Source organism: Ornithorhynchus anatinus, chromosome 2, assembly GCF_004115215.2.
Source record: "Ornithorhynchus anatinus isolate Pmale09 chromosome 2, mOrnAna1.pri.v4, whole genome shotgun sequence".
Lineage (NCBI taxonomy): Eukaryota > Metazoa > Chordata > Mammalia > Monotremata > Ornithorhynchidae > Ornithorhynchus > Ornithorhynchus anatinus.
Genome location: NC_041729.1, coordinates 89,131,915 through 89,151,558, shown reverse-complemented (window position 1 = coordinate 89,151,558; position 19,644 = coordinate 89,131,915).

Sequence of the window (19,644 nt, the reverse complement as noted above, 5' to 3'; positions counted from 1 at the left end):
TAGGTGCAGAGCGCTGTTCTAAGCGCTGGGGGAGACACAGGGTCATCAGGTTGTCCCACGTGAGGCTCACAGTCTTCATCCCCATTTGACAGATGAGGGAACTGAGGCACGGAGAAGTGAAGTTGGTATTTGTTAAGCGCTTACTATGTGCAGAACACTGTTCTAAGTGCTGGGGGAGACACAGGATCATCAGGTTGTCCCACGTGAGGCTCACAGTCTTCATCCCCCCATTTAACAGATGAGGGAACTGAGGCCCAGAGAATAATAATCATGTTGGTATTTGTTAAGCGCTTACTCTGTGCAGAGCACTGTTCTAAGCGCTGGGGGAGACACAGGGTCATCAGGTTGTCCCACGTGAGGCTCACAGTCTTCATCCCCATTTGACAGATGAGGGAACTGAGGCCCAGAGAAGTGAAGTTGGTATTTGTTAAGCCCTTACTATGTGCAGAGCACTGTTCTAAGCACTGGGGGAGACACAGGGGAATCAGGTTGTCCCACGTGAGGCTCAGTCTTCATCCCCATTTGACAGATGAGGGAACTGAGGCCCAGAGAATAATAATCATGTTGGTATTTGTTAAGCGCTTACTATGTGCCGAGCACTGCTCTAGGCGCTGGAGGAGATCCAGGGTCATCAGGTTGTCCCACATGGGGCTCACCGTCTTAATCCCATGGGGAAGCAGCGTGGCTCAGTGGAAAGAGGCTGGGCTTCGGAGTCAGAGGTCATGAGTTCGACTCCCGGCTCTGCCACTTGTCAGCTGTGTGACTGTGGACAAGTCACTTCACTTCTCTGGGCCTCAGTGACCTCATCTGTCAAATGGGGATGAAGACGGTGAGCCTCACGTGGGAAAACCTGAGGACCCTGTATCTCCCCCGGCGCTTAGAACAGTGCTCTGCACGTAGTAAGCGCTTAGCAAATACCAACGTTATTAATCCCCTTTTTCCAGCTGAGGTCACTGAGGCCCAGAGAAGTGAAGTGACCTGCCCACCGTCACGCAGCTGACAAGTGGCGGAGCCGGGATTCGAACTCATGACCTCTGACTCCAAAGCCCGGGCTCTTCCCACTGAGCCACGCTGCTGGCGAAGGCCAAGAGCCACAAGTGCAAGCAGAGCGCCGCTCTAAGCGCTTGGGAAGTCCAGGAGCCAAGCACTAAGCGCTGGGGAGAGCCAAGGGCCGTAACTGCGCGCAGAGCATTGCACTAAGCGCTGGGGAAGTGCAAGAGTGATAACTGTGTGCAGAGCACTGCACTAAGCGCTGAGGACGTCCAAGAGCCATAACCGCGCGCAGAGCACTGCACTAAGCGCCGGGGAAGGCCAAGAGCCGCAACTGCGTGCAGAGCACCGCACCAAGCACTGGGAAAGTCCAAGAGCCATGACTGGGCGCAGAGCACTGCTCTAAGCGCTTAGGAGGTCCACAGAGCACTGCACTAAGCGGTAGAGAAGCAGCGTGGCTCAGTGGAAAGAGCAGCCCGGGCTTGGGAATCAGAGGTCATGGGTTCGAATGCCGCCTCTGCCACTTGTGTGACTGTGGGCCAGTCACTTCGCTTCTCTGTGCCTCAGTGACCTCATCTGGAAAATGGGGATTAACCGTGAGCCTCATGTGGGACGATCTGATTACCCCATAGCTACCCAGCGCTTAGTGCTCTGCACCTAGTAAGCGCTCAATAAATACTATTGAATGGATTATTATTCATTCTTTCATTCGATGGTATTTATTGAGCGCTTACTAGGTGCAGAGCACTGTACTCAGCGCTTGGAATGAACAAGTCGGCAACAGAGAGAGACAATCCCAGCCCAAAGACGGACTCACAGTCTAATCGGGGGAAACGGACAGCGGAGCAAAACAGAACAAAACAAAACAAGACAGCATCATTAAGATAACTAGAATCATGGAGCTCTACACCTCATTAACCTTCATACATTACACCTTCATAGAGAAGCAGCGTGGCTCGGTGGAAAGAGCCCGGGCTTGGGAGTCCGAGGTCATGGGTTCGAATCCCCGCTCCGCCACTTGCCAGCTGTGGGACTGTGGGCAAGTCACTTCACTGCTCTGGGCCTCAGTTCCCTCATCTGGAAAAGGGGGATGAAGACTGTGAGCCTCACGTGGGACAGCCCGATGACCCTGTATCTACCCCAGCGCTTAGAACGGTGCTCGGCACATAGGAAGCGCTTAACCAATACCAATAAATGCCAACACCGTTATTAACAAAATAAATAGGGTAACAAATAATATATACAGATAAGCACAGTGCTGAGGGGAGGGGAAGGGGGAAGAGCAGAGGGCGGGAGGGAGGGGAGGAGGAGCAGAGAGAAAGGGGGGTAAAAACACAAGTGCTGTGGTGAGGGGGGAGAGCAAAGGAGCGAGTCGGGGTGATGGGGAGGAGAGGGAGAAGGGAGGAAAAGGGGGGTTTAGTCCTCTCCCTAGTGGAGAAGGAGTGTGGCCGAATGGGTAGAGCACGGGCCTGCAAGTCGGAAGGTGGTGGGTTCTAATCCCAGCCCCGCCTCCTGCCAATGCTCATGCATTCAATAGTATTTATTGAGCGCTTACTATGTGCAGAGCACTGGACTAAGCGCTTGCAATGTACAAATCGGTAACAGAGACGGTCCCTGCCCTCTGACGGGCTCACGGTCTAATCGGGGGAGACGGGCAGACGAGAACAATGGCCATAAATAGAATCGAGGGGATGAACGTCTCATTAAAACGATAGCAAATAAATAGAATCAGGGTGATGTACATCTCATTAACAAAATAAATAGGGTGATGAAGATATATACAGTTGAGCGGACGAGCACAGTGCTGAGGGGAGGGGACGGGGGGGTTAAGCGCTTACTATGTACCAGGCACTCTCCTAAGCGCTGGGGTGGATACAAGCAAATGGGCTTGGACACACAGTCCCGGTCCCACGAGGCGCTCACACACTCCATCCCCATTTTACAGATGAGGGGACAGAGGCACAGAGAAGAGACGTGACTTGACCAAGGTCACCCAGCAGACAAGTGGCGGAGCTGGGATTAGAACCCACGACCTTCTGACTCCCGGGCCCGTGTGCCTGTCCGCTGGGTGACCTTGGACAAGTCACCTCTCTGGGCCTCAGTTCCTTTATCTGTCAAATGGAGATTAAGACTGTGAGCCCCAGATGGGACAGGGATCCCAATTACCTTGCATCTACCCCAAAACTTAGAACAGAGCTTGACACATAGCGCCTAACGAATACCATTATTATTATTATTATTATTATTGTTATGATTATTAGTAAGTATGGCCATCTGATCCACTTCGGGGTGTGGCAGCTGACAAAATAATAGAATAATCAGAATACTCAATGGTAATTGGTTGTGGGCAGGGAATGTGTCTGCCAACTCGGCTGTATTGCAGTCTCCCAAGTGCTTAGCAGGGTGCTCCGCCCCCAGTAAATGCTCAAAACGATGGCTCGATCGATTACTGAACCTCCTCACGGTGCCTCGTTCTCACCTGTCCCGCCGTCGACCCCCGGCCCACGTCCTACCTCTGGCCTGAGAACGCCCTCCCTCCTCAAATGGTATTTGTTAAGCGCTTACTACGTGCCGAGCACTGTCGTAAGCGCTGGGGTAGACACAGGGGAATCAGGTTGTCCCACGTGGGGCTCACAGTCTTCATCCCCATTTGACAGATGAGGGAACCGAGGCCCAGAGAAGTGAAGTGACTTGCCCGCAGTCACACAGCTGACAAGTGGCCGAGCCGGGAGTCGAACCCATGCCCTCTGACTCCAAAGCCCGGGCTCTTTCCACTGAGCCACGCTGCTTCTCTAATCCTCAAATCCTAATAATTCTCAAATCCACGAGTCTAGCACACGTCCCCCTTCAAAGCCCTACTGAGAGCTCACCTCCTCCAGGAGGCCTTCCCAGACTGAGCCCCACTTTTCCTCAGCTCCCCCTCCCCATCACCCCGACTCCCTCCCTCTGTTCTACCCCCCTCCCGCCCCGCAGCACTTGTGTATATATGTACAAATCGATAATTCTACTTCTACGAATGCCTGTTTGGATGTGTCGGTGTATCTATAATTGTATTTATTTGTATTGATGCTACTGACCCCACAGCACTCGTGTATATATGTACAAATCGATAATTCTACTTCTACGAATGCCTGTTTGGATGTGTCGGTGTATCTATAATTCTATTTATTTGTATTGATGCTACTGACCCCACAGCACTCGTGTATATATGTACAAATCGATAATTCTACTTCTATGAATGCCTGTTTGGATGTGTCGGTGTATCTATAATTCTATTTATTTGTATTGATGCTGCTGATGCCTGTTTACTTGTTTTGATGCCTGTCTCTCCCCTTCTAGACTGTGAGCCCCTGTCTCTCTTTATTGCTGCATTGTACTTTCCAAGCACTTAGTACAGCGCTCTGCACACAGTAAGCGCTCACTAAACACGATCGAATGGATGAATAAATGTTGAGAGCTTCCTGAGGGCAGAGACTGGTAATAAGCGCTTAAGAGAGTGCCATGCAATAGTATTCATTCAATAGTGTTTACTGAGCGCTTACTATGTGCAGAGCACTGGACTAAGCGCTTGGAACGGACAATTCGGCAACAGAGAGAGACAATCCCTGCCCAGGGACGGGCTCACAGTCTAATTGGGGGAGACAGATGGACAAGAACAAGACAACATAATCACGCTAAATAGAGAATCAAGGGGATGGACGCTTTATTAACAAAGTAAATAGGGTAATAAATAATATATACAAATGCGCACAGTGCTGAGGGGAGGGGAAGGGAGAGGAGCAGAGGGAAAGGGGGGAAAGGGGGCTTAGCTGACGGGAGGTGAAGCGGGGGGTAGAGGGAGCAGAGGGAAAAGGGGAAGCTCAGTCTGGGAAGGCCTCTCGGAGGAGGTGGGCTCTCACTAGGGCTTTGAAGAAGGGAAGAGAGCTAGTTTGGCGGAGGTGAGGAGGGAGGGCATTCCGGGACCGCGGGAGGACGCGGGCCAGGGGTCGACGGCGGGATGGGCGAGAACGGGGGACGGCGAGGAGGTGGGCGGCGGAGGAGCGGAGCGTCCCCAAGGAGCCTACGATCTGGTGGGGGAGACAGACATTTAAGTGAATTACGGGTAGAAGGAAGCAATAGACTGTAAAGATGTGTATGAATCCCCCAGCGTTTGGGAGACATGGAAGTGCTGAAATGGGAGGGAAGGCTCCCTGGAAGAGGTGTAGTTTCAGGAGGGCATTGAAGGCCAGGAGAATCACATTCCGGTGGATGTGAAACAGCATGGCCTAGTAGAAAGAGTACAGACCTAGGAGTCGGGACGCGGGTTTCTGTCCCACCCTTTGCCTGCTGTGGAACCTTGAGCAGATGATTTAATTTCTCAGTGTCTCAGTTTCCTCATCTGTAAAATGATATCCTTATATCTGACAGACAATTATTCTCCCCTCCTTCAAAGCCCACTGAAGGCACATCTCCAAGAGGCTTTCCTTCACCAATCCTCCCCTTCCTCTTCTCCCACTCCCTTCTGTGTTGCCCCAACTTGCTTCCTTTATTCATCCCCCCGACCCCAGCTTCACAGCACTTATGTCACATCTGTAATTTATTTATTTATATTAACGTCTGACTGTCCCTCTAGCTCGAAGTGGACAGGGAACGTGTCCGTTTATTCTTCTGTTGTACTCTCCCAAGCACTTGTAGTGCTCTGCACACAGTAAGGGCTCATTGAGTACACGTGACTGACTGGTTATACACATTTTAAAAGAATTAACGTTTTAAGGCACTAAATCGTTGTGGGGAGTGGAAGGGAGATGGGGAAGAGCAGAGGGAAAGGGGGCTTAGCTGAGGGGAGGTGAAGGGGGGGGAAGGGGAAGGGAGCAGAGAGGGAGCAGATGGAAAGGCTACGTATAAAGGTGAATTGGTTAATTAAAAAAAAAATATTTTCGCTAATCAGAAGGGTAAACCTAGAAGTTATCTGTACTATTTAGAGTGCTCTGTACATAGTAGATGCTCAATAAATACGACTGAATGAACTCTCTAACTTGGTGTGTAGTTTTCTTCATTCTTTAATCCTAACTTTTGCGATTCTACCTCGGACAATGCTGCATCTCAGCTGAAAAGTTGGAGTCAGTCACCATGGCACACTGCAGTCAAGAGTGATTCTTTTCGAACGGAGATTTATAAGGACCACGACGAGGAGGCAAAAGCGAAAACAGCGGCAGGCGCTGCAAACGGCAAAGACGACAACGCGACAGAGAACAGCCCTTGTTTCTGTATAAAGCCTGTGGATTTTGATTTGCCTTTTCAGCTAAACGCCAAACCGGTAGTGAATTTTGCCGTCCGTGGCTTCCTCTTTTGAGCTTGAACACCTCATCTGTTCTTTCCTTCTCTCCTGTTTTTTGAAAAATGGTATTAAGTGCTTTTCATATGCCACTGTCCTAAGATCTGGGGTTATTACAGTTGGGGTAGGTTGGCCACGGTCCGTCACGTGGGGATCACAATCTTAAGTCCCATTTTACAGATGAGGGAACGGAGGCACAGAGAAGACAGGTGAGTTGCCCAAAGTGCTCTACTGACTAATCCGTGCTGCTTTTCTCACTCTCACTCTCTCTCTCTCAATCTCATCTATCCTGCCACCAATCCGTTGCCCACAGTTTTCCCTCGGGCCTGGAATTCTCTTCTCTTTCAAAACCTAATAACATAACCTAATAAACTAATTCTCTTCCCCTCTTCAAAACCCTACTTAAAGCTCACCTCCTCCAAGAGGTCTTCCCAGACTGAGCTCCCCCCCTTTTCCCTCTGCTCCCTCTACCCCCCCGCTTCACCTCTCCGCGGCTAAACCCTCTTCTCCCCCCTTTCCCTCTGCTCCTCCCCCTCTCCCGTCCCACCCCCTCAGCACTGTACTCGTCCGCTCGACTGTAGATATCTTCATCACCCTATTTATTTTGTTAATGAGATGTACATCACCTTGATTCTATTTATCTGCTATTGTTTTAATGAGACGTTCTTCCCCTCGATTCTATTTATCGCATTGTTCTCATCCGTCCGTCTCCCCCGATTAGACCGTGAGCCCGTCAAAGGGCAGGGACTGTCTCTATCTGTTACCGATTTGTCCATTGCAAGCGCTTAGTACAGTGCTCTGCACATAGTAAGTGCTCGATAAATACTATTGAATGAATGAATAAATGAATGAATGAATAACCAACAGTCCACCACACTCCCCATCTTCAAAATCCTCCTAAAAATCACATCTCCCTGAAAAGGGCTTCCCTGAGTAAGCCCTTTATTTCACCTCTCCACCCTCCCATCAGCATCAGCTATGAACTTGGCCTTGTACTCTGTAAGTAGTTTGATATTAACCTCAGCCCCACACTACTTATAATAATAATGGCATTTGTTAAACGCTTACTATGTGGCTAAGCACTGGGATAGATACAAGGTGATCAGGTCGTCCCACGTGGGGCTCACAGTCTTCCTCTCTATTTTCCAGATGAGGTAACTGAGGCACAGAGAAGTGAAGTGACTTCCCCAAGGTCACACAGATGAGAAGGGGTGGAGCGGGGATTAGAACCCATGACCGCTGACTCCTAAGAATCATGCTCTTTCCCCTAAGCTATGCTACTTATAATAATAGTGGTGTTTGTGAAGCGCTTACTATGTGCCAAACGCTGTCCTAAGCGCGGGGGGGATCAGGTTGTCCCACGTGGGGCTCACGGTCTAAATCCCCATTTTCCAGATGAGGTCACCGGGACACAGAGAAGCGAAGTGACTTGCCCAAAGTCACACAGCTGACAAGTGGCAGAGGTGGGATTAGAATCCACAACCTCTGACGCCCAAGCCCGTGCTCTTTCCACTAAGCCACTGTGCTTCTCTTATATAAATATTCTTATACTCCAGTATTTCTCCTATCCCTAATCGATTTAAATGTCTCCCCCCCGCCATAGATTGTAAACTCCTTGTGGTCAGGGATCACGTCTGCCAACTCTATCGTAGTGTGTTTTCCCAAGAGCTTAGCACAATGCCCAGCACACAGTGCTTAATAAATGCCACTGACTGACTGCCACTTAGCTGAAGATTTAACTTCGCATAAATATTTGAATAAAGTGTTTCCCTTACTCCTGCCACAAGATCTGTTTCTAGAGATTTTTAGGCATTTTCAGTGCCAAGCTAACAGTTTACACTTAGACATGACAGGGAAGTCGAAGCTTTTTACCAGCACCGTGGCAGAATCACACTAAAAATCTTCAAGAGCCTGCATAAGTCACGCTTCGAGTGGCGGTGAGGGTCCTTGGTACCAAAACTAACGAAGCCACTACTGAAAAAAATATTAGATCGATTATCGACGTGAGATTTAGGTGTTGGGATATCGAGATCTTTGACAAGTTAAGTGCCACTCTTAATCAATCAATCAATCACTAATTGGGCGCTTGCCGTGCGTGCAGAGCACTATACTAAGAGACTGGGAGAGAACCGTGTCACCGAGTGGGTAAATTGTGGTATTTGTTAAGCGCTTACCATAGGCAAAGCACTCTTCTAAGCGCTGGGGGATACAAGGTGATCAGTTTGTCCCACGTGGGGCTCACAGTTTTAATCCCCATTTGACAGATGAGGGAACTGAGGCACAGAGAAGTTAAGTAATAATAATAATAATAATGTTGGTATTTGTTAAGCGCTTACTATGTGCCGAGCACTGTTCTAAGCGCTGGGGTAGACACAGGGGAATCAGGATGTCCCACGTGGGGCTCACAGTCTTAATCCCCATTTTACAGATGAGGTAACTGAGGCACCGAGAAGTGAAGTGACTTGCCCACAGTCACACAGCTGACAAGTGGCAGAGCTGGGATTCGAACTCATGACCTCTGACTCCAAAGCCCGGACTCTTTCCACTGAGCCACGCTGCTCCTCAGCGTGACTTGCCCACGGTCACACAGACTTGCCCAGATTTAAGTAACCTGCCCACGGTCACACAGCTGACCAGCGGCGGATCAGGGATTAGAACCCGTGACCTCTGACTCCCAAGCCTGGGCCCTTTCCACTGAGCCACGCTGCTTCCCCAGGGAAGGTAGACACCTTCCCTGCCCATAATAAGCTTACGGATATTCTTTTTAAATCGTAAATACAGTACAATCATAAATATAGTATGAGTGCAATTCATGAATCCAAGTAGCATAATTTTTCACACAACCCTTGCCAAAAATTTCCCAAAAGGGGAGGTTGAAAACAGAAGAGACAAGTAGGTCAACCTGACCTCCAAATTCCAAGTTGATTCTACTCGCTTAAATATTACTATAATAATAATAATAATGTTGGTATTTGTTAAGCGCTTACTATGTGCAGAGCACTGTTCTAAGCGCTGGGGTAGCACGGGGAATCAGGTGGTCCCACGGGGGGCTCACAGTCTTCATCCCCATTTTCCAGATGAGGTAACTGAGGCCCAGAGAAGTGAAGTGACTTGCCCACAGTCCCACAGCTGACAAGTGGCCGAGCCGGGATTCGAACTCACGACCTCCGACTCCCAAGCCCGGGCTCTTTCCACTGAGCCACGCTGCTTTGTTCGTGCTTGCATTCTCTCTGGAAACGTGACACCGTGACGCCGTTATCTGCCGGGAAACGAACAGTTCTGAAATTTAAAAACGACGCAGTTGTGAAATACGGGCCAACGGTAGCGTCAGGTTATCCCTATTTGATTCATTTCCTGGACTACTGCATCGGCCTCCTCGCTGACCTCCCTTGCTTGACTCCGGTCCACGCTTCCCTCTAGATTATTTTTCTTCGGGACCATTTAGGCTATGTTTCCCCACTCCTTCAGAACCTCCAGTGGTCGCCCATCCACCTCCGTTTCAAACAGAAACTCCTTACCAGAGACTTTAAAGGCAGTCAGTCACCATATCCACTCCTACGTGACCTCTGCGATTTCTCACTACGATCCAGCCCGCGTACTTTGCTCCTCTGATGCCAATCTACTCCCCCTCCCTCAACCTCTCTATCTCGCCACCCACCTCTCGCCCACGTCCTGCCTCCGGCCTGGATCGGCCTCCCTCTTCAAATCTGACGACTGATCACTCTCCCCACATTCGAAGCCTTATTAAAAACAGATCGCCTCCACGAGGCCTGCCCGAATAGTAATAATAATGTTGGCCTTTGTTCATTCATTCATTCAATAGTATTTATTGAGCGCTTACTATGTGCAGGGCACTGTACTAAGCGCGTGGAATGGACAAATCGGCAACAGATACAGTCCCTGCCCATCGACGGGCTTACGGTCTAATTCGTCAAGCGCTTACTATGTGCGGAGCCCTGTTCTAAGCGCTGGGGTAGACGCAGGGTGATCAGGTTGTCCCACACGAGGCCCACAGTCTTAATTTTCCAGATGAGGTCACTGAGGCCCAGAGAAGCGAAGTGACTTGCCCACAGTCACACAGCTGACAAGTGGCGGAGGCAGGATTCGAACCCATGACCTCTGACTCCCAAGCCCGGGCTCTTTCCACTGAGCCCCGCTGCTGCTCAAAGCCGTCATTTCCTCTTTTCCCACTCCTGTCTGTTTTTTTACATTTGGATCTGCATCCCTTATTCACCCCTCTCTCAGCCGTAAACTATTCGTATGAATGTCTTTCTCTTCTTCCTTACTGTAAGCTCGCTGTGGGCGGGGAACATGTCTACCTACTCTAATGATAATAATAATAATGTTGGTATCCGTTAAGCGCTTACTCTGTGCCGAGGACTGTTCTAAGCGCTGGGGGAGATGCAGGGTATTCGGGTTGTCCCACGTGGAGCTCACGGTCTTCATCCCCATTTTACAGATGAGGTCACTGAGGCACCGAGAAGTGAAGTGACTTGCCCACAGTCACACAGCTGACAGGTGGCAGAAGCGGGATTAGAACCCATGACCTCTGACTCTTAAGCCCGGGCTCTTTCCACTGAGCCATGCTGCTTCTCTACTCTGTTATCGTTATTATCATACACAGAAAGTTTGAGCCAAGCAGTGAACTGTGATGGAATACTTCTTCCTCCAACTTCTTTTCAATTTATGTTCTCAGCAATTTAGTTTAATCTCTATCTTTGACAACACCTATCCAGTTTGGATCAAGTATTTTAACGTCGCTTGATAAAAATAAAATGGTTCTTGGCAGTGACAGAAGGACACCGAAATAATTCCTGCAGACAGTTTCCATTTTTTGGTGATATTTGCCAAGCACTGACTGAGTGCCGGGCACCGTACTAAGCATTGGGGTATATACAAGCAAGTCAGGTTGGATACAGTCCATGTCCCAAAGGTTCTCCGTCCCCTTGCCCCCTCCTGCCTCTCCTCCCTTCTCTCTTTCCACCACCCACCGTTCCTCCGCCGCCCACCTCCTCACCGTCCCCCGTTCACACCTATCCCGCCGTCGACCCCCGGGTCACGTCCTCCCGCGGTCCCGGAACGCCCTCCCTCCTCACCTCCGCCAAACTTATTCTCTTCCCCTCTTCAAAACCCTACTTAAAACTCACCTCCTCCGAGAGGCCTTCCCAGACTGAGCTCCCCTTCTCCCTCTACTCCCTCTACCACCCCCCCTTCACCTCTCCGCAGCTTAACCCTCTTTTTCCCCTTTTCCCTCTGCTCCTCCCCCTCTCCCTTGCCATCCCCTCAGCACTGTACTCGTCTGCTCAACTGCATATATTTTCATTACCCTATTTATTTTGTTAATTTTGTTAATGAAATGTACATCGCCTCGATTCTATTTAGCTGCCATCGGTTTTTACGAGATGTTCTTCCCCTCGACTCTATTTATCGCCATCGTTCTCGTCTGTCCGTCTCCCCCGATCAGACCGTGAGCCCGTCGAACGGCAGGGACCGTCTCTATCTGTTGCCGACTTGTTCATTCCAAGCGCTTAGTCCAGTGCTCTGCACATAGTAAGCCCTCAATAAATACTATTGAATGAATGAATGAATTTTACAGATGCGGTAACTGAAGCACAGAGAAGTGAAGTGACTTGCCCAGGGTCACACAGCAGACAAGTGGCAGAGCTGGGGTTAGATCCTAGGTTTTAAGTCCTTCTGACTCCCGGGCCTGTGGTCTACCCATTAGGCTACACTGTTTCCTCTTCTGAACTTTTTATTGTGCTCTGATTCTTTTTAGATAGTATTTTTCGGTTGAGTCGGATCCTTTGCCGACAACCGTGAGCCCGTCGAAGGGCAGGGACTGTCTCTATCTGTTCCCGCTTTGTCCATTCCAAGCGCTTAGTACAGTGCTCTGCACATAGTAAGCGCTCAATAAATACCATTGAAAAAAACGGTAATCATCATAACTGTATATGCTTAATGCTTAGTCGGCCACTTGTCGGCTGTGTGACTGTGGGCAAGTCACTTCACTTCTCGGTGCCTCAGTTACCTCATCTGTAAAATGGGGATGAAGTCTGTGAGCCCCACGTGGGACAACCTGATTCCCCTGTGTCTACCCCAGCGCTTAGAACAGTGCTCGGCACATAGTAAGCGCTTAACAAATACCAACATTATTATTATTATGTGTGAAGCGCCATACTGAGCACGAGGGTAGATACCTAATCCGACAGATAAGTAGAATCAAAGGCATATTGGAAACACATCTCCTCCAAGGAGCCTTCCCAGAGTAAGTCCCGCTTTTCCTCATCTCCCACTCTCTTCTCCGTCACTCTGACCTGCTCCCTTTTCTCTTCCCCCCTCTCGGCCCCAAAGCGTTTATGAATATATCTGTAATTTTATTTATCCCTTTGCTCGTCCCCATCCCAGCCCCAAAGTATATATCTGTCATTTTATTTATTTGTATTGCTGGGTGTCTCCCCACCTCTAGACTGTGACCGCGTACTTTCCCAAGCGCTCAGTACAGTGCTCTGCACACGGTAAAGCCTCAATAAATACGATTGAAAGAATACGTTCTCTCAATTTAAGTAGAAGGGAGAACAGGTAGTCAATCCCCATTTTACAGCGGAGGAATCTGCGGCATAGAGTAGTTAAAAGACTTTTGCAAGGTCACACGGCAAGCGAGTGGCAGAGTCAGAATTAGAACCCAAGGCCTCTGGCTCTTTCCACTAGACCAGCTGCTCTTAAGCAGCGTGGCTCAGTGGAAAGAGCCTGGGCTTGGGAGTCAGAGGTTCGAATCCCGGCTCTGCCACTTGTCAGCTGTGTGACTTTAGGCAAGTCACTTCACTTCTCTGTGCCTCGGTTCCCTCATCTGTAAAATGGGGATTAACTGCGAGCCTCCCGCGGGACAACCTGATTACCCTGTATCTACGCCAGCACTTAGAACAGTGCTCTGCACATAGTGAGCGCCTAACAGATACTAACATTATTCTTTGCACGATGAGTGAGCTCCACTGCTCCAGTGAATTTAGCATTATGAGGCCGACATCAGTAGCTTCCCTGAAGTAGATTTTGGGGCCTGCCCCACGCCTTTGGGAAGAAAATGTTTTTGTTTTCTTTGGAATGATATTTAAGTGCTTAAAATGTCCTGGGCACTCTATTAAGGGTCGGAGTAATATAAACTAATCAAACACATGTGTCCATTTTCCACACGGGGCTCACAGCCTTAATCCCCACTTTACCCATTCATTCTATAGTATTTATTGAGCGCTTACTATGTGCAGAACACCGTAGCAAGCGCTTGGAACGGACAATTCCAAGCAATTGAGAAGCAGCGTGGCTCAGGGGAAAGAGCCCGGGCTTTGGAGTCAGAGGTCATGAGTTCGAATCCCAGCTCTGCCCCTTGTCAGCTGACAGTGGGCAAGTGGCTTCACTTCTCTGTGCTTCAGTTACCTCATCTGTAAAATGGGGATTAACTGCGAGCCTCACGTGGGACAACCTGATTACCCTGGATCTACCCCAGCGCTTAGAACAGTGCTTTGCACATAGTAAGCGCTTAACAAATACCAACATTATCATTATTATTAATTCGGCAACAGATAGAGACAATCCCCGCCCATTGACGGGCTCGCAGTCTAATCGGTGGAGACGGACAGCAAAGCAAAACAGAGCAAAAACAGAAGAAGACAACATCATCAAGGTAAATAGAATCATGGAGATGTACACCTCATTAACAAAATAAATAGGGTAATAAATAATATATACAAATAAGCACGGTGCTGAGGGGAGGGGAAGGGGAGAGGGAGTAAAGGGAAAGGAGGGGCTCAGTGTGGGAAGGCCTCCTGGAGGAGGTGAGCTCTCAGTAGGGCTTTGAAGAGGGGAAGAGAGTTAGTTTGGCGGATGTGAGGAGGGAGGACATTCCGGGACAGCGGGAGGACGTGGGCCGGGGGTACCCGAGGCCCAGAGAAGTGAAGCGACTTGCCCCAAGTCACGCAGCAGACCAGTAGCGGAGCTGGGATTAGAACCCAGGTTCTTCTGACTCCCAGGCCCGAGCTCTATCCATTTGGCTACAGACCTTCCCTCCCTGAGAGGGAACCAAGATGGCAGCTCCACTCGTGCCATCTGGCTGCAGGATGCAGGCTCCACCTGGGCTGGGGACTGGTGGCTTTCCAAGCAGCTTGGCGGAGTGGCTAGAGCACGGGCCCGGGAGCCCGAAGGTCACGGGTTCTAATCCCGGCTCCACCACTTGTTGCTGTGTGACCTTGCGCAAGTCCCTTCACTTCTCTAGGCCTCAGGTACCTCATCTGTAGAATGGGGATCGAGATTGTCCCTAGCTGGGACAGAGACTATGTCCAACCTGATTTGCTTGTCTCCACCCCAGCGCTTAGCACAGTGCTTAACAAATACCATAATGATGATTATTATTCTCACTGGAAGGCAGATGGGTTCCTGCCTTCCAATAATAAGTGCACATAGTAAGTGCTTAACAAATACCATAATGATGATTATCATTATTATTATTCTCACTGGAAGGCGGATGGGTTCCTGCCTTCCAATAGTAAGTGCACACAGTAAGTGCTTAATAAATACCGTAATGATTATTATTATTCTTCTCATTGGAGGGCAGATGATTGGAGCTACTCACTTCTCCCCTTTCCCCCCCCCCCGCAACAGCAGCTACAAGCTGGAAAGGGAAGGGGAAAGTTTAACTTCCCACAGGTGCTGGGGTCAAAGGAGCCCCCCAAACCGTGGGATGTTCAACAGTGTGCTGCACACTAGGCAGAGAAGTGCTGGGACAGGAGCAATTGCTATCATTATTGTATTAAGCGCTTACTCTGTGGCAGGCACTGTACTAAGCACCGGGGTGGATACGAGCAAATCGGGTCGGCCACGGTCCCTGTCCCACAAGGGGCTCACAGTCTCGATCCCCGTTTTGCAGACGAGGGAACTGAGGCCCGGAGAAGTGAAGCGACTCGCTCCAAATCGCCCAGCAGACAAGTGGCCGAGCCGGGATTAGAACCCATGGCCTCCTGACTCGGCAGCCCCCACGCTGGACCTCACGGGAGCTTACCGGGATCTCCGAGAGCGCTGGGAAAAAAAAAGATTCACCCCCGCTACACGTTCCCAGGGCTGGGCTTTGACACGGAGGTGGTGGTAGCCCAGAAAGAGGAGGAAGGAGGAAGGAGGTGGTACAGGAGGCAGGGTGCTCTTTGACTCTGCCATCTTCTCTCCCCCTTCCCCGAGGAAAAGAACCAGAAATACACGTATTTTCTTCTTCTTTCTATCCTCTCCCCTGATTTTCTTTCCATTTTGCCTTCCCACCTGTCTGTCTCAGTGATAATAATGATAATAACAATTGTGCTATTTGTTAAGCGCTTACTAAGGGCCGAGCACTGCATTAAACGCTGGGGTAGATAAAAGATAATCTGACCAGACTGTGTCCAATGTGGAGTGCGCAGGCTTTTCTCTTTAAATCGTTTTATTGACTGTCTCCAGATACTCAAAGGTTTCATTCTGTTTGTTCCTTCTGCCGGTAAAGATTGCTAATGACTTAATCAGAAAAAGCTGCTTGGATTTTTTTCCCCTTTCTCTCTTCCTTTGGCTACTGCAGAACATAGTGTGGCCTAATAATAATAATAAGCGCTGGGGGAATAATAAGCGCTGGGGGAGATACAGGGTAATCAGGTTGTCCCACGTGAGGCTCACAGTCTTAATCCCATTTTAGAGATGAGGGAACTGAGGCACAGAGAAGTTAAGTGACTTGCCCACAGTCACATAGCTGCCAAGTGGCAGATCTGGAATTCGAACCCATGACTCCCAAGCCCGTGCTCTCTCCACTGAGCCACGCTGCTTCTCTAGTGGAAAGAGTATAGGACCCGGAGTCAGAAGACCTGGTTTTCATTCTGCTCGGCCATTTGCCAGCTGTGTGACCTGGGATAAGTCATTTGACTTTCCTGTGCCTCAGTTTCCTCATTTGTAAAATGGGGATTAGATATGTGTTCTCCTTCCCACTTAAACTGTGATCCTTAGGTGGGACAGGGCCTGTGTCCCACCTGATTGTACTCTATCTACCCTAATTCTGGTACATAGTAAGCGTTTAACAAATTCCACAGTTAGTTTTAGATGGAGGAAATTTAGATATTTAGATTTAGAAATTTAAATTCGACTTTACATAAATATAATTTCTTTATTTAATCAGAGTCTCTCACTGCCCCAGACAAGCTCAGCTGTGTGTGCACCGCACACAGTAAGTGCTCAATAAATACGACTGAATAATGGATGAATGTTCATGCCATAGTTCAACACCATTCAACTTTCTAGAAGCAAAAGCAGAGTCGGTATCTCCCACTTTCTTGATGGCTTCTTTTTTTACGGCATTTGTTAAGCTCTTACCATGCGTCAGGCACTGTTCTAAGCACTGGGGTCGATAAAAGGTAATCAGGTTGGACCCATTCTCTGTCCCACGTGGGACTCACGGCCTTAATCCCCATTTTATGGCTGAGGGAACTGAGGCACGGAGAAGTGAAGAGACTTCCCCAAAGTCACCCAGCAGATAGTGGCAGAGCTGGGATTAGAACCCAGGATCTTCTGGCACCTAGGCCCACTAGGCCGCACTGCTTCCCTGCAGCAACCTGCTTTGATGACATCAAAAGGAACAGAGGAATAACCGCGGCGGCCGTTAGCCTGTAAATATTTCTCGGGCTCCCCAAAAGACAACCACAGGATACTGCTATTTGTTCCATTTTCCAATCGATGGTATCGGCTGAACAGTTACAGGGTGCGGAACTTTTTTTTTTATTAACATCAGTTATTTGAACTCAAGGCTCTGCTTGGGAATATTAAGTGTGGGTTGAGGAGTTAATTGCTGAGGATTTGAAACATTAAGACATTAAATTCATGCCGATCACTCTGTTTCTCCCCCTTCGTTTCTTTCAATCCAGAAGAAACACGACTCAGCTGTGTGACATGTATTTGCAGCTGATGGAGAAAGTCGTTTGTCCCCTGAGGAACCTGCCCTCTCATCTAGTGCAGAGGCTCAGAGTGTGCTTCGCTTTTGTCGGTGAAACGGGGCTGTTTTACAGGCTAGTTCTACAGCCACATGAAAGGAAGACTGCAAGAGTGTTTTTTGTCACGCAGTGAATCCGGTAAGCGGGGAGGAGGAGCATTTTGGCGGGGGAATGAAGTCTGGGTAATTATTGAGAAGCGGGAATCTAAGTGATACCGTAAAACGACAGGACTCTTGCTAAGTTTAATAGGGTAGCCATTGCAAGACAATAATAGATGTCAATTTATTTTTATCCATTTCTATTAATGTCTCTCTTCCCCTCTGCTCGTTGTGGGCAGGAATGTATCTGTTGTTATATTGTATTCTCCCATAGACTTAGTACGGTGCTTTCCATGCAGGAAGCACTCAAATATGACTGAATGAATGAATCTGTATTTCAGGAATAAATAACTAGAGAGGAAATTTGAAGGGTTAAGAGAAAGAGATGACGGTGAGCCCGTTACTGGGCAGGGATTGTCTCTATCTGTTGCCAAACTGTACATTCCAAGTGCTTAGTACAGTGCTCTGCACATAGTAAGCGCTCAATAAATAGTATTGAATGAATCGTATCCCAGGAAAGCAAGATTTTGACTGAAGTCATGCATGAATGTAACAAGGCCCTCTGGTGCATTCTGTATCCTGAGATGAATGTTTTACAGGAGAAATACTCAAAAGTCGGGAGTTCAACGGATAAAGCACCGGACCCGGCTCAGATGATGGATTACCAAATGATTACGAACTTGCTATCGAATTGCTCCGTCTGTTTTCCAACTTGAGATAGTAATTCTTGTCTCTTTCCTAATTTCCCAAAATATGAGGAGAAAGTACTAATAATAATGTTGGTATTTGTTAAGCGCTTACTATGGGCAGAGCACCGTTCTAAGCGCTGGGGTAGACGCAGGGGAATCAGGTTGTCCCACGTGGGGCTCACAGTCTTCGTCCCCATTTTACAGATGAGGTAACTGAGGCCCAGAGAAGTGAAGTGACTTGCCCACAGTCACACAGCTGACAAGTGGCAGAGCCTGGATTCGAACCCATGACTTCTGGCTCCAAAGCCCGTGCTCTTTCCACTGAGCGACGCTACATAAGAATATATCCAAAATGATTTTTCTTTTATGGAAGAATTCAGTTTGAGTAGACCCGGGGCAACCAAATGGGTAAGAGTGGCTTAATACTTGTGGGGATTGTGCCATGCAAAGAAGCAGCGTGGCTTAGTGGAGAGAGCACGGGCTTGGGAGACAGAGGTCGTGGGTTCCAATCCCAGCTCCGCCACTTATCGGCTGTGTGACTTTGGGCAAGTTACTTGACTTCTCTGTGCCTCAGTTACCTCGTCTGTCAAATGGGGATTAAGACGGTGAGCCCCACGTGGGACAACCTGATTACCTTGGATCTACCCCAGTGCTTAGAACACATAGTAAGTGCTTAAAAAACCTATTATCATCATTATTATTATCATTATTTTAGAAGCCATATGGTAGTCAGTAGTCTTGCCTCTGACCCCACCCTAGGAACTCTGATATAAATTAGTAATTTGTTCAGACCCCTGTACTAAGCACTTGGAAGACTACAATAGATTTAGGAGACTTGATCCTTGCCTTCAAAGATCTAGAGGGGGAGATAGGTAAGAACAAAAATTTTCAGCTAGGCTGAAGAAAGGGGAATATGTACATGAACTCACTGTGGGCAGGAAATGTGTCTACCAGCCAACTCCCAACTCACAGTGTCTTCCTTGCTGAGTTGATAATTTGCAGCTGGTGCTGTCTTCTAAACTGTCTCCTTTGATGATAACGTTGGTAGCAGCGTGGCTCAGTGGAAAGAGCCCGGGCTTGGGAGGCAGAGGTCATGGGTTCGAATCCCGGCTCTGCCACTTGTCAGCTGTGTGACTGTGGGCAATTCACTTAACTCCTCTGTGCCTCAGTTTCCTCACCTGTAAAATGGGGATTAAGACTGTGAGCCTCACGTGGGACAACCTGATGACCCTGTATCCACCCCAGCGCTTAGAACAGTGCGCTGCACATAGTAAGCGCTTAACAAATACCAACATTATCATTTGTTAAGGGCTTACTATGTGCAGGAAGTGCTTACTATGGAAGCGGAGCGCATACTTTGATGTTCTACAAGTCTCTGCTCAAGAAGCAGTGTGGCTCGATGGAAAGAGCCCGGCCTTGGGAGTCAGAGGTCGTGGGTTCTAATCCCAGCTCCACCACTTGTCTGCTGTGTGACCCTGGGCAAGTCACTTAACTTCTCTGTGCCTCAGTTCCCTCATCTGTAAAATGGGGATTAAGACTGTGAGTCCCACGTGGGACACCCTCATTACCTG